This window comes from Lethenteron reissneri, chromosome 25 (assembly GCF_015708825.2).
Source record: "Lethenteron reissneri isolate LAM-NWPU_2019-01 chromosome 25, ASM1570882v1, whole genome shotgun sequence".
Taxonomy (NCBI): Eukaryota; Metazoa; Chordata; class Hyperoartia; order Petromyzontiformes; family Petromyzontidae; genus Lethenteron; species Lethenteron reissneri.
Genome location: NC_083803.1, coordinates 7,883,180 through 7,904,021, shown reverse-complemented (window position 1 = coordinate 7,904,021; position 20,842 = coordinate 7,883,180). Strand labels below are relative to the sequence as shown.

The 20,842-nt window shown below is 44.2% G+C and overlaps 1 protein-coding gene across 3 annotated transcripts in view; it reads left to right on the top strand.

Moving 5' to 3' along the window:
* PLCB1 (phospholipase C beta 1) overlaps positions 1 to 20,842 on the top strand; it is a 192,698-nt gene that overhangs the window by 44,043 nt on the left and 127,813 nt on the right. The gene's annotated exons all lie outside the window — the stretch shown is intronic.

The window sequence follows — 20,842 nt, the reverse complement described above, 5'->3', positions numbered from 1 at the left end:
TGATAGCAATTACGAACACAGAATGTATACATACATTACATGTACTCGCACAATTACACAATACAGGCTTAAATTTGATATTTTCTTATATATATTTAATATGTTTGCCATTACATCGACATCATTAAAAGAATACAACACGATTTTTATTATACATTTTTCATGGGAATTATTACAATGTACTGATATTTGTAGACACACAATGCTTTCAGTGTTGAATTTTTATCGAAGGAATGCCAAGGAACGTTTTTTTTCTCTGGTTTTAAACGTGCTTGAAAATGTGTACCTTTTATTTACTTTGCGTGATTGACTCAGACCTGGACGTATAGGAGGAGGCAGTGCACATTCCTCTTTACCGTCGTTCAATTCATTATTATTTGGGTAAAGCCACGTGGCAACATTGCCCCCTTCCAACAGGCTAATGCCCACTTGCTGCGTTCACCTTGTTCCGCATAGGGACAGCTGCCGTTCAGGGGGGTCCCATCGGTTAAAAAAAAATCCTGCCCTGAAATATTGACGACGTTCTGAGCACGTCATAAATGCCAGTGTGCCGTTATTTGCTGTTCTAAGTTTAGTGTCTAAAATAGGATTATGAAGACACGTATCGCCCATCTTTATCACATGTTGCTGTAAATGTTCGCCTGTATGTAACATTAAAACACTATAGCGGGTGACAGTTTTATAATGCAATTGCATTCCTGTGTTTAAAAATACCTTCTGCTTCAACAGTTAATCATGAAGACAACTCTCTTTTTAAGTCACTCCAATTATTAATAGCAAAGACCGAAAAGAGAAATGGTGCTCTTTGCATTTAATGTTAACATATCTTACACACGCTGGATAATGTGGCCACATCTGCTAAGAAGGAAGAGGTTACAAGGTTCCAAGCAGTTAATAATCGGACCTGTACACCAGCTGGAATGACTCCAAATCACAGCCAACTTTATATTCTTTCTTTGACCAAAACGTAATGTTTACCCTGACCATAATAACATTCCTCTAAGACTTTGCATAAACTGTATGGATGTGTTGGATTTAAGCATATCTTGCCAGAATGTGAATAGTCTCAATACTGTAAACAGTAACATTGTGAAACATATTTTAAACAGTTTGTTTTTATTTCGTGCTTTTTTATATTTAAAGGAATTAGTTTTTAGTTAAGTACATTTTCATGGAACAAAAATATATTTATTTGGTGTCTACCAGTAAAATGTATATTGAACGTGCACTCTGAACCTTGTGATTACTATATAAATACTATTTGATTTAAAGCTTTCGTGACTGCAGGGATTCATATTCTTGGTTCTTTCGGTAAAGTCACGTAGAAGGGAAATCATAAAATAATACAAATATAAAACAATAAAATTCTTTATTTGTATTTTTATTATTTTATTTCCCTTCTACGTGACTTTACCGAAAAAAACAAGAATATATAAATGCTATCATCATCAGTCACGTTCTATCCACTCCTGGATGATGGCCTCCCTCTGACTGCACGATCCCATCGTCATCTACATATATGCTACTCATAGTTGCTCCATCTCTGGGGCCCATTGTCCATCAACCCTTTCTTGCAATGTATCTTGCCCAAGCCAACATTTCCTAACAGTGAAAGCGATATCTCAAACTTGCAGTTATTATCAGATGCATGTGTTGCGTTTTCTGTCTCTCAGTGTAGTTTCCAGTAGCTGTCTCTCCCTAATTTTTCTAGACTTTCAGATTTTGTTCAATGTAGCCAATCCACGTGTGTAGTTTGTTGTCCTTCCCCCACACCTCCGATTGGCACAGTTGACTACGTACGGTGCGAAATAAGTTCAACATGCATGCATATATACATATCAGGTGATAGTCACTGATTGAAAACTCTCCGTGTTGGGCACATTGGTTTGTTGTTTTCATTAAGAAAAATTTCCAGAAGCACTTTCAACTGCTCTCTCATACTCAATTAAATACATTTTCATACAATGGTCAAGCGGGATGGTATGTGATAATCACTTGTCTTTGGTGAGAATCATAATGATGATATGTAATTGTTCAATTGTAGAAAAAGTATTTACTAAATCTAGCATGTTAGCAGGGTCTATTGTTCGTTTCTCTGATAAGAGGCGAATGCATCTACTGGGATTCTTCCCAAAAGTTGTGTCTACTGTGTTTATTTTAAAGGCGTTTAGGAAACATTCCAAGATTAAATTAATTGATTCCTGTGTTCATTTGTAACACACGCAGATGATAAACAAATAAAAATGACACATGCACTCAGAGAGGAAAATAAAAATGAGTGTGATACAGAAATAGAAGCATCACTTTGTGTATCTGCACAGTAGTTGTGTCGTTATTGTTGTTTTTCCAAAAAGGCAATGTTCCAGTTTACAGTAGTATCCACAGGTATTATACAACATATCACCTAGCAACTACTCTAGGGGGCTTCAATTTCTGTGGTGTTCCGTAGGTGACAGTTTTAAACTGTGAGCTATTTTGTAAAATGTAGCCTATTTTTGCAAATAAAAAAATATAAATTGCAAAAAAGAGATTTAATATTTTCACATAATAAGCACAATACCATGTTGGTTCCTTCACAGAAGAACTCGTAATACTACCATTATGTATAAGAAACCCAATATATTAATTTGCTTCGTGATTAATTGTAAATTATGGTTTTAATGACGTCCATTTCACTCGGCATTAGTTGCAGTGTTTAAGGTGGCGCTAAAACCCTTAACAGGGGGGGCCCAGGGTGAGAAAAGGGCTCCCATCTCCCACCCCGTATTGCCATACGCAAGAATAAATAGAAACATAATATTGGCGTAATGCTTCATTTTCACGTGAAACCGACAGCACATTTACATCGGAGCCTTTGCACGAGTAACACAATTAACGCATAAAATGAGGGTGATCTTTGCACGAGGTTTTATTCACGGCATTGCCATACCGGCACAACGTCTCGTAAGCACCTTCAGCCCCAATCCCACACAGGTCACGGGGAGCGCGAGCAGCAGCGTGAAATGTGCGGTGTGCGTGCTATAATAATAGCCAACGGCTTGGGGAATTGTCCTCCAGGTGCGACAGCAGCCGCCAAGGATTCCGCGCACTTGCCTCGCCGACGATGTCCGTAAACGAGATGAAATTGCATATCCTAATGCACGGTATTTGTTTTTCCAAACAACGCTGTTTATAAAATGCAAGGCTTTATATGGCATCATATTCTTCACCGATCAGACCAGGCGCGATCAATCAACTTGCCTTCCTGAGCTGTCGGCATCTCTCACCATCCTGCGTGGTAAACTATTAAACTACTACTATTTTTATTTGACCAACTAAGGCCCATTGAGCTATATAGCTCTTTTTCAGAAGCGACCTGGCCACAAATGATAGCTCAATGAAGTGGCTTATCATGTGGAAATGTATAGCAGCCAAATACTCTAAACGCATGTTTCTAAATCTCGAGGGAAAACCAGAGACCCGGAGAAAAAAATCCACGTGACCCCAGGGAGAACGTGCAAACTCCAAATATACCAGGGTCAGGGTCAGGAGCGAACCCAGGGTCAGGGTCAGGATCGAACCCAGGGTCAGGGTCAGGATCGAACCCAGTGTCAGGATCTAGTTTAGACATCTCTCCACGACCTGCCAAATGACTAACTGGGAGTGCACCCATTAGTAATCCTGCATAGACAGAGGGGTGGGGATTTAGGAATCTTGCCACATTTGAACTGCTGTGCCAGGAGATCGAACCGGTGACCTCTACATTGCAAGCCCAGTGTGTTTATCATTACACTGTGGCAGAATCCTGTGCGTACTTTACGTAGCTTTTCAATAGTATTAAATAGCAGACATGCAATTACGTAAACATGCATGGTATAGGTTTAATGGCTGATTAGTGGCATAAAGAATATAGATAATTATTATTGAGGAAATCCACCAACTATTCCAAAAGGTGGAGGTTTGTATTGTTTGTTGTTTTACGATGAATACCTCACAATAATTTTTTATATTTCTCTCAAGTAAAATTTTTTTTGCTATTGAATTCCTGCAGTATTTAATAAATTGGCCATTTATACGTAATATATAAACATATACTTATACTATATTAATGTATTTTTATATTCAAATAAGTGACTACATTTGACCGTTCAATGATAAATTGTTTGAATGTTGTATTTATTTTTAAAGCAGCACAGGTAGAAATGTAGTTTGGTGGAATTCCTAATGAGGGAAAATAATCTTAAAGTCCACAACCCTGAGTACAAAACTCCAAACAGCTCCTATCTTTCTCTTGCAGAATTTCCTCATAACACCAATACTTTGAGCTTGTGAGGCCTGAATTCTAACGTATCAATCACTGTGGAAAGTGGGGGGTGGGGGGGTAGCCTTTTTATGCACACATTCCTCTACGCATGGGAACCTTGTTAGAATTTTGAGCAATATTTTTAATGTGAAGTTTAAATTCACCATTTGTACAAGCACTAAAGTCACCGTTTACCCACAGGTGTGAAATGCATGATAGAAAAATACTAAAATATTGGAACGAATGGTGGAAACTAAGTATGTACTTTGGCATATAATGTGCATAATAATTACAAAGAAAATATTGTGTGACTAAGATGTCCATTCTATTACATTAATATAAATAATAAGGTTGGTTATTTTATTTTAACTATTTTATTTATATATGTAACTATCAAACAGTGTTGTTGAGGCATTTAGCTGACCATTACCCTTCAGAGTTTATTAAATCAACATATTGCTTTTTAATCAAATGTCAGTTAATTTTTTTATAAACAAATGGCTTGAGTTTCTGGTTCAAAAAGTGTTTTTTAATCGCATGATTCCTCACCTTGCCTGTAACAATCTCTTTGCTGGAGCCAAATTGCAATCTCCTTGTCAGTAGTAACTGCTGGTACTACACACCAGATAACATTGATCATACTTGGTGACAAAAGTTAAAATATATTATTTTACTGTGCTACGGAGTTCAAGACTCCTGCTCAGAAGTTTGAGTTCAAATTCCAGTCAGGGGATGAGTGCAAATCATCCCTTTGGGAATGAATAAATTGAGTAGCACTTTATTGAAAGCCATCTGTGGTTGTCCTTTGAGAGGACATGCTTGTATAGAATTTCCGCTCCTGGCTCGGGGCTGTCGGTGGAGATAAGCGCCACACAATAGGGATACTCTGACTTTTCTTTTTACTTTGAGTAAAGTGAGAAACACTATCACCAACCAACTTCGTCACATACTTGGAAAGAGTGATGGATGCCATTCAGGACGGCACAGAAATATGTGTGCAACGAGAAAAAATAAATGACTTGAGATTTGCGGACGACATAGATCTGATGGATGAAAGTTGCTTAGTAGTACTGCAGGAAAGTGTCCATACGCTGAATAAGTCAGGAAAGGATGCAGGACGGAGGATTAACGTGGAAAAGACAATTGCGATGGTGTCCGGAAGGGGGGACATTGAGAAAGAAGTAATAATAGAAAGCAGCAAGGTTGTGAATGTGAAGGAGTTTGTATACTTGGGAAGTCTACTGACATGGGGCAACGACTATAAGAAAGACGTAAGAGTGAGGATTGCAAAATGCAAAATGAGTAATGGCGGATTCAATAACATCTGGAGAAGCAACATGCGTGTTCAGTTCAGCTTTGTATGCCTGCGAGACTTGGACATTTAAAAAGACTAACAGAGAGACGATATTGGCACTCGAAATGTATTGCTAGAGAAGGACACTGCATCTAAGCTGGACCCAAAGATTGACCAACGTGGTAGTAAGAAAAATGTTGCACAACAGAAGAAGGCCGGATACAGGCAGTGATGATAATGTAATTGGGACTATTTGGACACATATGTAGGATGGACAACAACAGAAAATTTTAAGTGTGTTGTTTGAAAAAATGGAAGGAACCGGAAATAGAGGAAGACCTAACAGAAAATGGCTTGACATTAGAGGCTGATGCCAGAAAGATGTGGCACTTCTTGAGCATATTGGCACAAAGCAGGGGAAAATGTAAACAAATGTGGAAACGTGCAATGGACACCTACGGGGCTATCTGCCCATGGGTCGCAATGACGATGATGAAAGTGAGAAGCCATCACAAGCATGCACTGTATTATGTGAAGTGACAGCCCTCCTAGAAATGCTCGCTCACTCTACTAGTGGTGGAAACACCTCCACGAAAGGAGTAATCGCTCGAGAAGAGGTGGTAGGTAGTAACCACACCACACTTTACCCCACCACCACCACACACTACCTGCCAAGCGACTACCTGTGGCGTATCATTCGTACTGCTGGGTGAAGAGAGGTGGTGGGATTGAACCGGCGACCCGTATATTGCAAGCGCAGTGTGCCAAACATTACAACATTGCAGCATCTTATTTGAGATAATGCAGCACGCAGCTTTGTTGCGAGGCAACATCGGGCATATGTGTGCAGGCTTGGTCAACTGTGTTTCCGAAATGAAAGATTGTGGAATAGAGCAATTCTAGCTTGTCTTCATTCTCTGATAAAATAATTTTTTTTTAGTCAATCTCATGTAATTTCCTACATGCACCGTGGATTATCCTTTAAAATAAAAAAATAACAAACTGAGATGAAACTATAACATAGTACTTTATTACATTTTCTGGTAAGGTAAATTTCCTCGAATAAAATTGTAAATAATCGCAATTCACATGGACAAAAATATCAAGATTGGGGTGGCCTTTATATTTAATTTAATTCACAACGTAAGTGACCGGCAGAGCACTGCAAGCAAATTGCATATTCCAAAATGCTTTACAATGGTACGTACGTTGAAAGAAAATTCAGATTGAGTTAGTGTTTATTGGTGCCTGTGACGAGCACAGCGTGGGGGAGGTGGATGCCTCATCTGTTTTTATTTTATTTGACGTCACTAAGGAGTCACGGGGTTCAGTCGGGTGACACAGTCCTAGTGAAAACTGACAGTGCAAATAATGGTATGGCAAGATAAAATGCACGCGTGTGTGCTTTCCACACAGCCAGCAGCAAAAAGTAGATTCTGTTTTAACCAAGCCACTTCCTTACCTCTGGTCCAATTGCCCTGAAAGTCAACCTGTTTTACCTCATTCTACCCCTCTCTCTCTATCTAAATCCAAAATCTCACCCCATTTTTTGTATCTAATCATAGCATTGTTAGTAAAGATAATGGAGCAACTCACAGCCTTTCGCCAATCTATTGCTGGATAAAGCATTCCACATACCATGTCAGTTATGGGGCATATTTAACTATACTTCACCACACTGGGTCAGTGCTGGAAGCAGAGTTGGGGCGGGGGTGGGGGCAGAACTGGTTCAGATATCACTTTCCACTTTCTGCTTGGAAATGCCTGTAAGTATCGTATGCTGTACATTCGAAGCCACCCTGAATGAGTACTTACGTGAGTGATTCCCATGTTAAAACATTTATACATCTGTGCGTATGAATAATTTATCTGTCCGTATGCTACAGCAGAGGTGTAGAGAATTTCAACAGGCCCTGCATCTCTGATTTATTGACCCGGTCAAGGCCTATGATAACATCAATAGGCCAGGGCTCTGGATTATTCTTTGTGCTTTTGGAGTCCCAGACCGTCTGCTCACAATCAGTAAAGACCTTCAATGGTGGGCAGGCCTTGGTAAAGTTGCATGGCCGAGTGTCGTAACCATTTTCTTTTCACCTTCGGGTGCGACAGGGATGTCCTCTCACCCCAACATTATATAACATTGTCTTTGATCATGTAGTTTGAAAAGGTTTCCATGGATGTAACAGTGGAATTTCCATCTGGTATAGATACAATTGGAGGCGGATCGATGCCTGGGTGCGGTCAAGGGATGGCTCCCTATTGGTCAACCATATTATGTATGCGGATGATCTGGTGATTGCTGTCCCCTCTGAGAAAGAGTTAGAGATGCTCCTGCCGAATCTGGAGCATGCTACTCATATTTGGGGCCTTATCATCAGCCCCACAAAAACAAAGCACCTATCTGGGTAGTTTATGTCATCAAACGCTCCCCTCCCTCAACTCCCCATGAGGGGAGTTGAGGGAGGGGAGCTTATGACTAGCTCCGGTTTGGCAGCCGGGGTCTCATTCTGAATCAGTCGAGCGACATTATCTTTTCATCAGCTGCATAACACTGTTTGGAAGCTGCCTTGCTTGTCGCTTCATGCAGTTATGCCATTCCTTGCTTGCAAAATGTGGAGTCCTCTCAAGGATAATCTGCACTGGTTTAAAACATTTCAGGCTAGCCTGCCTACGACCCATCCTGGCTTTAACCATACTGGATTGTGTGAGGAGTTCGCATATCCTGAAAGATCTGGACACAGTCCCATGAGTGAGCTCCTCTAGCAAGTGAAGTTGTATTGGCTGGCTCATGGACCCCAAATGCCCAGCCATCACATGACCAAGCAGCTTCTGTTCAGCCAGATAGATGGGGCCAAAAGGACGCGGCATGGCTTAGAGAAGAGATGGAATGATGCGGTACAGAAGGATGTGAAGCCGAGTGGACTAGCCGATGACTGGTACCAACAGTGTCAAGATCAGCCTCTGTGGATGAGGTTCGTGAAGGATTCTGCTGGGGAGTTGGAGGCAGTTGCCCTCCAGCAACAACGGAGGGCAGAGAAGTGACGCTCACAACAATGTGCGTGGCACTGGGTAAATAAAACGCAGACAGTTGGCAAAGTGGGGCGCACAGTTGGTGCATCTGCCAGTGATCTCAGTCAACTCATGGTCTGTTCCATGACCTCCTGCCAGCAGGCCTTTGTGGTCTCAAAGTGCACCTAGCATGCCGCAGGTGCCATGATAATGTCACCACCACTTAGTGGTGAACCGCAGTTGTTATAATGCATAATTGTGTGAATGAGCATCTCATATTTTGGTCCTCCTGGTGGTTTCAGCGGTAGTCATGCTGGTCCAAGTGTGCCTGGTAGTAGTTTTGGTATGCAGATTGGCAAGACCCATTGGTCTTAATCCTGTTAGAAAATCATATTTGTTTCTAAAAAGGACATCGCATTTCTAGTCCAATAATCATAAAAATTGCCTAGCTATGCTCACCACTGATATTAACCATGGCTGGGAAATCGAACTCAGGTAGCCAGATTCATGGTGTGGTGTGCGAACCACCACACCTTTTCTCCACTCCTTTGTTAACGTATACACATTGTTAGTAGTATCACTTATCCTACCAACCACACAGACATGCATTTAGAGGAATAGGTTTACTTTTGAATTCATGTCAGCTCAAATGCATGTATGCTTACGTTATAATAATAACCTATGCAATCATTATTGTTGAGGGTTTACTCGAATGTTATCGTGCCCTGAAAATTAGTCTGTACAAAAGATATAAAAGGCAATGCAACCATGCGTTCAAGTCCCATGATGAGCCAAGGAATGAGCCAAGGAATTGATATGACACCTGTTAAGCTGCCATGCTCTGTGTTGGTCTAAAGTGGCATATATTGGAGGTATGTGGGGATTCAACATCAAATGTCGTTTATTGAAAAAGAGACGTGTCGGCCTCACGGTCACAGCAAAACACAGATGAGAACACAGACTGCGTTTGCAGCACCATCTTCTACGGGAAATAGATTTTCTTTCATCATCCGCCACATCAATTCGTGTGCCTCCACCGATATTAAATTCTTTCGCTTGCTCTAACCGCAAGGACTATATTGTTGATAGAGTCCCCCCCCTTCCGCCCCCTGCTTATTGGAATACACACAAGTATCCTTATGAATTCTGCAATAAAAACATTTTAGAGGGCCCGTTTTTTAGTTATTTTTGCTAAAAATTTACATTATTTAAGCCAGTTTCATATTTCGTACACCTCGGTTTGCTTCTATTCAACAGTAAACTCTAACCAAAGGTCTCTTTAATGCGTGTGCACCTCCAACTGTGAGCGAAGGCAGATACTTTAATAAAATATTTTTACTCATAAACCATTGGCCAAAACGAAGTTTTCTTTGAGGTCAGAGAGCTGTTGTCCTTAAATGCTACAAGCTGTTTTGCATTGCAAGAGGCTTCAGCGCTGCAAAGCTGGGGAGATTAACAAGGAACGTGCCTATTGGAGAATGTGGGGCTCTGCAGTTGACGGCATTCAAAAGGGTTCACTGAACCAGAACGAATTTCCATTTGGTCACATCCCAATTGGTGTTGTCCTATATATGGAATGTTGCACTCTGATTCTCTCGAGGGAGATCTTATTACAGATCACACTTTTCAGTGGATGTGTTTCAGTGGGAGAATTTTTGACATGTACAGAGACGGTGTCCACAGTATGTCAGATGAGAACATTTGAAACTGTGACTCACTGTGATGGCCTGGAAATACGTACTTTGTTAACGTTGTGCAATACCACGAGATCATGATAATGTTTCAGCACGGTTATACCCAATGTTAATTTGGATTCCTCAAACACTTGCACTACTGTGCGCCAAATTACAGCGGAAATACATTTCAAACGTTTGGTAGCTAAGATCGCTATAACGGTGGAATGTGCTTTATAGAATTACCATAATAATTTCCATTTCACATTATAATGCAGATATATAATAAGTGACTCAAACGGGCACATTGCTCAAAGCAACACTTTCCCTATATCCCGTAACTTTCCAGTTATCCAGTGGAAATTACTTTTTCAACAGGAAGATACATTCCACTATTGTGACTAAAATGCTCTTGCTGACGCAAGTGAACATCTGACATAAATTTGTCTTTTCCACTGTCCAAATTGCGTGCTTGCTTTATCCATACTCTGTAAGGATAAACAATGTAATACATTTGTAAAACTAGAAGTCATTTCAGGATTTTAGCAAGAAAGTTTGAAGAATGAATCCCCATGATTTGATAATTTAGTGAGTAAGTTTAAAGCATAGAATAATTCATGAGCAATCATAATGATGACTGACCCCATAATCCTCTAACGTCATGATCCCCAGATTATTATTTCCGCGGCGTTCACTCTCAGTATCCATGACGTCGCAGGGAACTTTTAATCTTTCTGTGTACATCCTCTCTTTGTACTCCAAACACTTTCCTTCCTCTAACATTATAGGATGCATTGCAGCAGAGGTCTATTCCAGCATGCATTTATCTATATTACTATTCTATATGCACTGTATAATAACATTAACTGACAGCCCTTGGTCAATCCACTGCAGGATTAAGACCCCCCTTTACTGTTTGGTCAGAAGGGTTGTTCGATCCTACGAACCCATGCTGGTCAGTGTGATTTGATATCACTTGTCACTGATGTTTTCCATGACCAAACATCAAACTCAGCTCACCAGGTTCATAATGCAGTGCAATAACCACTACACTACCGGTTGACTGCATATACTGCATTTAAATATATATTCATATTATTTGCTTTTTCTAGAATTTGACTAATATTATACCTATGGTTATTAGTAGAAAAACTGCATTCTAAATCCAGCTTGCTCAAGTGATTTTTTTTTGGCCACTAAACTTTCCAATAGTCGGTTCTTAGTAAATTTTAATCTAAAAATGATTCTTTTTTTTTACCAATCTGCGAGCAAAGAGGAAAAAATTCAATTATCGCGCATTACCTACAATTACCCGATAGAGGAACATGGACAGGAACTGAAAAATAGTTTTAAAAAAACATGGAGAGAAAGAGGAACACATGGATCTGAAAAGAAATGCAAATTAGAGAAATCATATTAACTACTAGCGGAAGTACCCGGCTTTGCCCGGGTGAAAAATATATTTCTTAAAAACCTTACATATATACACACAGATACTAAGGTATTGTCAAAGCCCGGTGGGCTGTTTGTACATTTCTCCACCAACAAATATATAAGAGGCTTTCACAAGTCCAAAAAGTTGTAGAAAGTGTGGGGTAAATAGTTGATGTCAAAAGGTTTCCGAAAATTGCGGTCTCCCCCCCCCCCCTAAAAAAATATCTTTACCCCTCGTAGGTATATATACTAACAACACCTTACATACAACAGAGGAAGTGGTATCTATTGACTCTGTAGTAGTATCTACTGACTGTACAGTAGTATCAACTGAGCCAGTAGTAGCTACTGACTGTGTAGTAGTATTTAGTGACTGTAATAACTACTGACCATAGTAGTATTTACTGGGCCTACAGTAGTATCTACCGACTATATACTCGTAACGACTAACTGTATAGTATCTGCTGACTCTATAGTTGTATCCACTGACTATAGTAGTAACTACAAAATCTATAGCAGTATCTACTCACTCTATAATAGTATCTACTGACTCTAGTAGCTACTCACCGTGGTAGTATGTACTGACTGTATAGTAGTATGTACTGACTGTATAGTAGTATATACTGACTGTAGCAGTATTGACTGACTGTAGCGGTATATACTGACTGTTTTAGTATTTACTATAGCGGTATCTACCAACTCGATAGCAGTATCTACTATCACTACAGCAATGTATACCGACTGAGGTCGTACCTGCTATCACTACAGCAGTGCATACTGCTGTGTTGGTACCTGTTATGGTGACAGCAGTGCATATTGTGGTGGAACCTGCTATGATTACAGCAGTGCATACTGCTGTGGTGGTATCTGCTATGATGAGAGGAGTACATATTGTGGTGGTGGTACCTGGAATGATAACAGCAGTGCATATTGACTGTACTCATCATTCACCCTCACCATTCACCACTCACAACTCACCCTTACCACTCATCCTCACCACTCACCACTCCCACTCACTATTCACCATTCACCCTCACAACTCACCACTCACCAACCTCCCTCACCAATCTCCCTCACCACTCACCCTCACCACTCACCCTCACCACTCACCCTCACCACTCACCAATCACCACTCACCCCTCACTCTCACCACTAACCCTCACCACTCTCACTCACCACTCACCCTCACCACTCACCACTCACTCTCACCATTCACCCTCACCATTCAGCCTCACCACTCACCCTCACCACTCACCCTCACCACTCACCGTCACAACCACCACTCACCCTCACCACTCAACTTCACCCTAACTACTCACCATTCATCTTCACCAATCACCACTGACCAATCACCACTCTCCACTAACCCTCACCACTCAACCTCACCACTCACCCTCAAAACTAACCACTCTCTCACCACTCACCATCACCACTCAGCACTCACCCTCAGCACTCACCCTCACCACTCACCCTCACCACTCACCCCTCACCGCTCACCACTCACCCATCACCACTCACAACCGCCACTCACCCTCACCACTCATCCTCACCACTCACCCTCACAACAACCACTCACCCTCACCACTCACCCTGACCACTCATCCTCACCAATCACACCCTCACCAATCACCACTCACCCGCACTGCTCACCCTCACCACTCACGCTCACCCTCACCACTCACCCCTCACTAATCACCACTCATAACCGCCACTCACCCTCACCACTCACCCTCAACACTTACCCTCACCACTCACCGTCACCACTCACCGTCACAACCACCACTCACCCTCACCACTCAACTTCACCCTCACTACTCACCATTCATCCTCACCAATCACCACTGACCAATCACCACTCTCCACTAACCCTCACCACTCAACCTCACCACTCACCCTCAAAACTAACCACTCTCTCACCACTCACCATCACCACTCAGCACTCACCCTCAGCACTCACCCTCACCACTCACCCTCACCACTCACCCCTCACCGCTCACCACTCACCCATCACCACTCACAACCGCCACTCACCCTCACCACTCATCCTCACCACTCACCCTCACAACAACCACTCACCCTCACCACTCACCCTGACCACTCATCCTCACCAATCACCACTCACCCGCACTGCTCACCCTCACCACTCACGCTCACCCTCACCACTCACCCCTCACTAATCACCACTCATAACCGCCACTCACCCTCACCACTCACCACTCACCCTCAACACTTACCCTCACCACTCACAGTGACCACTCACCCTCACTACTCACCACTCATCCTCACCAATCACACCCTCAACAATCACCACTCACCCTCACAACTCACCCTCACCACTCACTCTCACCACTCACCACTCACCCCTCACAACAACCACTCACCCTCACCGCTCAGCACTCACCCTCACCAATCACCACTCACCCTGACCACTCACCACTCATCCTCACCAATCACATCCTCACCAATCACCACTCACCCTCACTGCTCACCCTCACCGCTCACCCTCACCACTCACCCTCACCACTCACGCTCACCCTCACCACTCACCCCTCACTAATCACCACTCACAACCGCCACTCACCCTCACCACTAACCCTCACCACTCACCCTCACCACTCACTAATCACCTCTCACAACCGTCACTCACCCTCACCACTCACTCTTACCACTCACCCTCACCACGCACCCTCACAACAACCACTCACCCTCACAACAACCACTCACCCTCACTACTCACCCTCACCACTCATCCTCACCAATCACACCCTCACCAATCACCACTCACCCTCACTGCTCACCACTCAACCTCACCACTCACGCTCACCCTCACCATTCATCCCTCACTAATCACCACTAACAACCGCCACTCACCCTCCCCACTCACCCTCACCACTCACCCTCACCAATCACCACTCACCCTCACCACTCACCCTCACCAATCTCCCTCACCACTCTCCCTCACCACTCTCCCTCACCACTCTCCCTCACCACTCTCCCTCACCACTCTCCCTCACCAGTCACGCTCACCACTCACCACTCACGCTCACCACTCACCCTCACTACTCACCCTAACCACTCACCACTCACCCTCAACACTCACCCTCACCGCTCACCACTCACCCTCACCACTCTCACCACTCTCCCCCTCACCACTCTCCCCCTCACCACTCTCCCCCTCACCACTCTCTCCCTCACCACTCTCTCCCTCACCACTCTCCCCCTCACCACTCTCCCCCTCACCACTCTCTCCCTCACCACTCTCCCCCTCACCACTCTCCCCCTCACCACTCTCTCCCTCACCACTCTCCCCCATCACCACTCTCTCCCTCACCACTCTGCCCCTCACCACTCTCCCCCCTCACCACTCTCTCTCCCTCACCACTCTCCCCCTCACCACTCTACCCCTCCCCCCTCACCACTCACCCCCTCACCACTCTCCCCCTCACCATTCTCTCCCTCACCACTCTCCCCCTCACCACTCTCCCCCTCACCACTCTCACCCCTCACCACTCTCCCCCTCACCACTCTCACCTCCCCTCTCACCACTCTCTCCCTCACCACTCTCACCCCTCAACACTCTCCCCCTCACCACTCTCTCCCTCACCACTCTCTCCTTCACCACCACTCCTCCCCTCACCACTCTCCCCCTCACCACTCTCTCCTCCTCACACTCTCCCCCCTCACCACTCTCCCCCTCACCACTCTCACCCTCAACCACTCTCTTCCTCACCACATCTTCTCCCCTCAACCACTCTCCCCCCCTCACCATCCTCCCCTCACCACTCTCTCCCTCACCACTCTCCCCCTCAACCACTCTCCTCCCCCTCACCACTCTCTCCCTCACCGCTCTCCCCCTCACCACTCTCCCCCTCACCACTCTCCCCCTCACCACTCTCTCCCTCACCACTCTCTCCCTCACCACTCTCCCCCTCACCACTCTCCCCCTCACCACTCTCCCCCTCACCACTATCCCCCTCACCACTCTCCCCCTCACCACTCTCCCCCTCACCACTCTCTCCCCTCACCACTCTCTCCCTCACCACTCTCCCCCTCACCACTCTCCCCCTCACCACTCTCCCCCTCACCACTCTCTCCCTCACCACTCTCACCACTCTCACCACTCTCACCACTCTCCCCCTCACCACTCTCCCCCTCACCACTCTCCCCCTCACCACTCTCACCACTCTCCCCCTCACCACTCTCCCCCTCACCACTCTCACCACTCTCACCACTCTCCCCCTCACCACTCTCCCCCTCACCACTCTCCCCCTCACCACTCTCACCACTCTCCCACTCTCCCCCTCACCACTCTCCCCCTCACCACTCTCACCACTCTCCCCCTCACCACTCTCCCCCTCACCACTCTCCCCTCACCACTCTCACCACTCTCCCACTCTCCCCCTCACCACTCTCTCCCCTCACCACTCTCCCCCTCACCACTCTCCCCTCACCACTCTCACCACTCTCCCCACTCTCCCCCTCACCACTCTCCCCCTCACCACTCTCCCCCTCACCACTCTCCCCCTCACCACTCTCACCACTCTCCCCACTCTCCCCCTCACCACTCTCACCACTCTCACCACTCTCCCCCTCACCACTCTCACCACTCTCCCCACTCTCCCCCTCACCACTCTCCCCCCTCACCACTCTCACCACTCTCCCCCTCACCACTCTCCCCCTCACCACTCTCCCCCTCACCACTCTCACCACTCTCCCACTCTCCCCCTCACCACTCTCTCCCTCACCACTCTCCCCCTCACCACTCTCCCCCTCACCACTCTCACCACTCTCACCACTCTCCCCCTCACCACTCTCCCCCTCACCACTCTCCCCCTCACCACTCTCCCCCTCACCACTCTCACCACACTCTCCTCCACCACTCTCACCACTCTCACCACTCTCCCCCTCACCACTCTCCCCCTCACCACTCTCCCCCTCACCACTCTCCCCACCTCACCACTCTCACCACTCTCCCCACTCTCCCCCTCACCACTCTCACCACTCTCCCCACTCTCCCCCTCACCACTCTCACCACTCTCCCCACTCTCCCCCTCACCACTCTCCCCCTCACCACTCTCACCACTCTACCCACTCTCCCCCTCCTAAAGGAATCTACAACCTTCGATTCGTCCTTTGTGCGATTCAAGGAATCGATTCCTGGCATGTTGGGGGTTTACATTTTGAACGACAGAGTTTTATTTTCATTGATATGTTATGTTTTAATGTTTTCAGGAGTTTTTAATAACATTTTTGCCCCGGTCAACGCCGGATATTTCCCGTTCGTAGCAGTTTATATCGACTTTAACCAACTTATAGTTAACGGGAATCGTCCGAATCTAAAGGAATCTACAACCTTCGATTCCTTTTCGCGATTCAGAGAATCGATTCTTGGCGCGTCGTGGTTTAAAAGTAATTACACACTTGTATTTTCATTGGTATGTAATGTTTTAAAGTTTTCAGAAGATTTTAAATGTATTTTCCCCCCGGGCAACGCCGGGTATATCGAGTTTATACCACAAAGTCGTCGCTTGACACGGGTGGGGTGTCGAGGCCTAGTACCGTGCAGAGCCTCCGGCCTTGCCTAGATTGCCTACCCAGCAGAGGCTCCGTACTGGGGCCAATACCCCCCCCCCCCCCACGCGCTACAATAATACTGTCTAATCGCTATAATTTTATTATCTACCGACCCTATAATAGTAATTGCACACATTGGGGTGGAAGGGGAGTGAAGAGGACGTGAAACTTTGATGAATTTACCTCAGAATCGCGTGTTAATGCGTGCGCATATTTTTAATTGAAATTCAAAATGGCGTCCACCCCGCAGCGAACGCGTCTCTCTCTACCCGTTGCCAGGGGCAACCGCCGTGGTCCGCGCCGGCCGGCAAGAGTAAATAAATAAATAACGCGTTAAATAAATAAAGATAAATCGCACTAAATCGATAATCGGTCCGATTTAAAGTTTAGAGACGAAAAATCGGAAATGCCTAAGTTTACCGCGGGGCCGGGGGCGTGCCCACCTGCAAAATTTAATCTCGCCGAACCCCACGGTCCGAGAGCTAAATCCCCCGGTAGGGAGCGTACGCGGACGGACGGACGGACGGACGGACGGACAAAAAATTAATTATATAGGTTAGATTAAGGTAAATAAGTGGGCTTGGGCAGGATACATCAACAAAAGTACGATGGCTTATAAACAAAAATCGTGATGGAATGGCAGTCAAAAGGGAACGTGCCTTAGAGGACAACCACCATGGAGATGGGTCCATGAGATCAATGGTAAAGGCCTTTGTCCAGAAGTGGATTGATGGTGACTGTTGATAATGATTATTGTATTTAAATAATACACTTTTTTTATCAGTCCCATATATTGGCATTTTTGTGTTTGAGATCAATAAACAGGACGTATACAATATATCATAAATTGCATGACAGCCTGAGGAAGAGAGAGAATGTTCAATTTATTTGTACTTGCGATGCTTTCTTTCCGATATTTTATTTATTTTTACAATGCGCAATGCCAGCTGGAATGAATAATGTGGCATGTTTTTTTTGCAAGCGTGGAGATTAGACAGCCAGAATGGGTTTAATTAAGGCTTGTCAAAAGGGTAGGCACATTCACCTACCTTAAATGTCAGGGGTTGACAGAAATTCCATGGGTTTTTCTCAAAGCGAAAGCAAAAAAAAAATCCTATTATTATTATTATGACAGTATGAAACTGAACACATTCACCAGCACTAAAACATGCATGTGAGGGCACAAGCTCGCTTATTCAGCCTTTAATAGACCCAGACCACCTTGGTCAATGATCAACAGTTCAACGCATTCCGTGATTAATGTTCCATGGATTGCAATTTAAAAGGCACTTTACATCTAAACCATCTACAGTCAGTTTTGCGTTTATATATTAATGTTTTTGCATTGTTTTGATTTGCCAGCTATACATTTCACAGGACCTAATTGAAAATGAGGCTTGTTGTCTCTACGGCTCTTGCGTGGTTATATATATATATTATTTTTAATGTGATAGACCATGAGACTCTCTGTATGCAACCATTATGAAGGAGCTTTAGTAGTTATTTAAAAATGTTGAGGTGATAGAAATATATTGCATTGCAGCTGAAAAATATATATATACCAGAATAGATTTGTTTTTATAATCAAGTGGCCTATATAGCTGCTATGTCCAACACCTTTTTATCTCCTATTGTGCATGAGCAGTTAATTGATGAGTCTGACATTACGGAGACAAGCTTAACACTTGGCAAAGTGCCTTAAATTATAACGATTGTATTCTTAAAATGCAAAAATCACTCACCACACTTTCTGAGCAGTCTTGTTGCAGACTAGAATCACAGGTGGAATATTTAATCTGTGCACTAATCAATATGTCAATAATGTATGTAAGCTTTTGATAGATATTTTGCCATCTGAATAACTCTGCCTAACATTTATTTAAGTTGCATGTTGGGTCACTAAAAGCAGTATCAAGGCGACTGCTAACCCTAACATATAGACCAATGCTAGTTTGTATTTCTCATTAAAAAATACAAATGTACTTTTTTTTTAAACACAACTCTGGAAAGGAGTCAGAAATTATATTCTTGGTTCTTACGGTAAAGTCACGTAGAAGGAAAACGATAAAATAATAATACATATATATAAAACAATGATCATCAGGTGTGAAATCCACAGCAAGAAAATGTTCTGATGATGATTGCTTGTGTTGCAGTCGAAACGTCGTGAGCATTTTACTGTTTTATATTTTTATTATTTCATTGTTTCCCTTCTACGTGACTTTACCGAAAGAACCAAGAATATGAATCCCTGCAGTCACGAAAGCTTTAAATCAAAATTTGAGTCAGAAATTGTTCAGGAAGCCGGCCAATTTAAGATGTTACTAATATACTACGACCCAGATAAGGTTAGGAAATTAATAAAAGGGTGCGTACATGCAGATCACAATTATGCTCATTGATTGCAGTTTTATCGGTTTGATGTCCTTCTTTGCTCAGTGCTTTGGCACGTGAGGGCATGCATACTGCCGCAGCGTGTCAAGGTGCTGCCGGGCAATCACTTTGCTCGCTCCACTGCTGTTACGGTGGCCACCTCTTTCAATGCTGGCCTTACATCTTGGAAGATGTGCGGGTACCCACACTTAATCCCAACACATACAACCTACCAATCAACTGTGGGTGGACAGAGGTAGGGATGGGGTGGGGAGTTTAATAAGATTTCCCCAATGTGTCAACTTCTGTGCAGGGGAAAACAGGCGACCTGTTGATTGTAAGTCCATTATGCTAACCATTACACCACGGTAGTATGTACAGTATGGACACAATACATTACATTAAATGCATAGAATTAATACATGTATTTAATGTTAGTGAAGATAATTTGACATCACATCACATTTGCTTTGGCTGGAAACTATGAGAGTAGAAGAAGCTGTCAGTTCTGTAGTTACAAACATGGCATTAGACTTGTCTTGGGGTGTTTGGCAGATTCCAAAAGCCATTTTGCTGAAATGGCTTTTTTCCATTACAAACGTCATGCCATGGCAGATGCCGTTGACAGACTTGAACAGCATTTTTTACAAAGTATTATAAGAACAGCACTTTACAAGATGACATTTTTACGTGAAATGGCAGGAAGCTACGAGTGTTGGTTTTTGTAAGTTGCACCTTTCAAAGAGCAACTGAAGGGCGACTGGACCCATTCCGTAGAGCCCTTAGGCCAGATTTTTATGTAGGACTCGTACTCTCGTTGTCTTTCTCGTCTCGTTTATTCACGCGTATAGTTCACACCTCCTCATCATCGCTCCGGGTCTCTCCGTTCGCTCCGATGCACGACCCGCCATTAACAACACTCCATGTCTCCCCGTTACTACCGTACACTGTATTCTCTCTATCCACTGCTACCGTACACTGTGTTCTCTCTATCCACTGCTACCGTACACTGTGTTCTCTCTATCCACTGCTAACCGTACACTGTGTTCTCTCCATCCACTGCTACCGTACACTGTGTTCTCTCTATCCACTGCTAACCGTACACTGTGTTCTCTCTATCCACTGCTAACCGTACACTGTGTTCTCTCTATCCACTGCTAACCGTACACTGTGTTCTCTCTATCCACTGCTACCGTACACTGT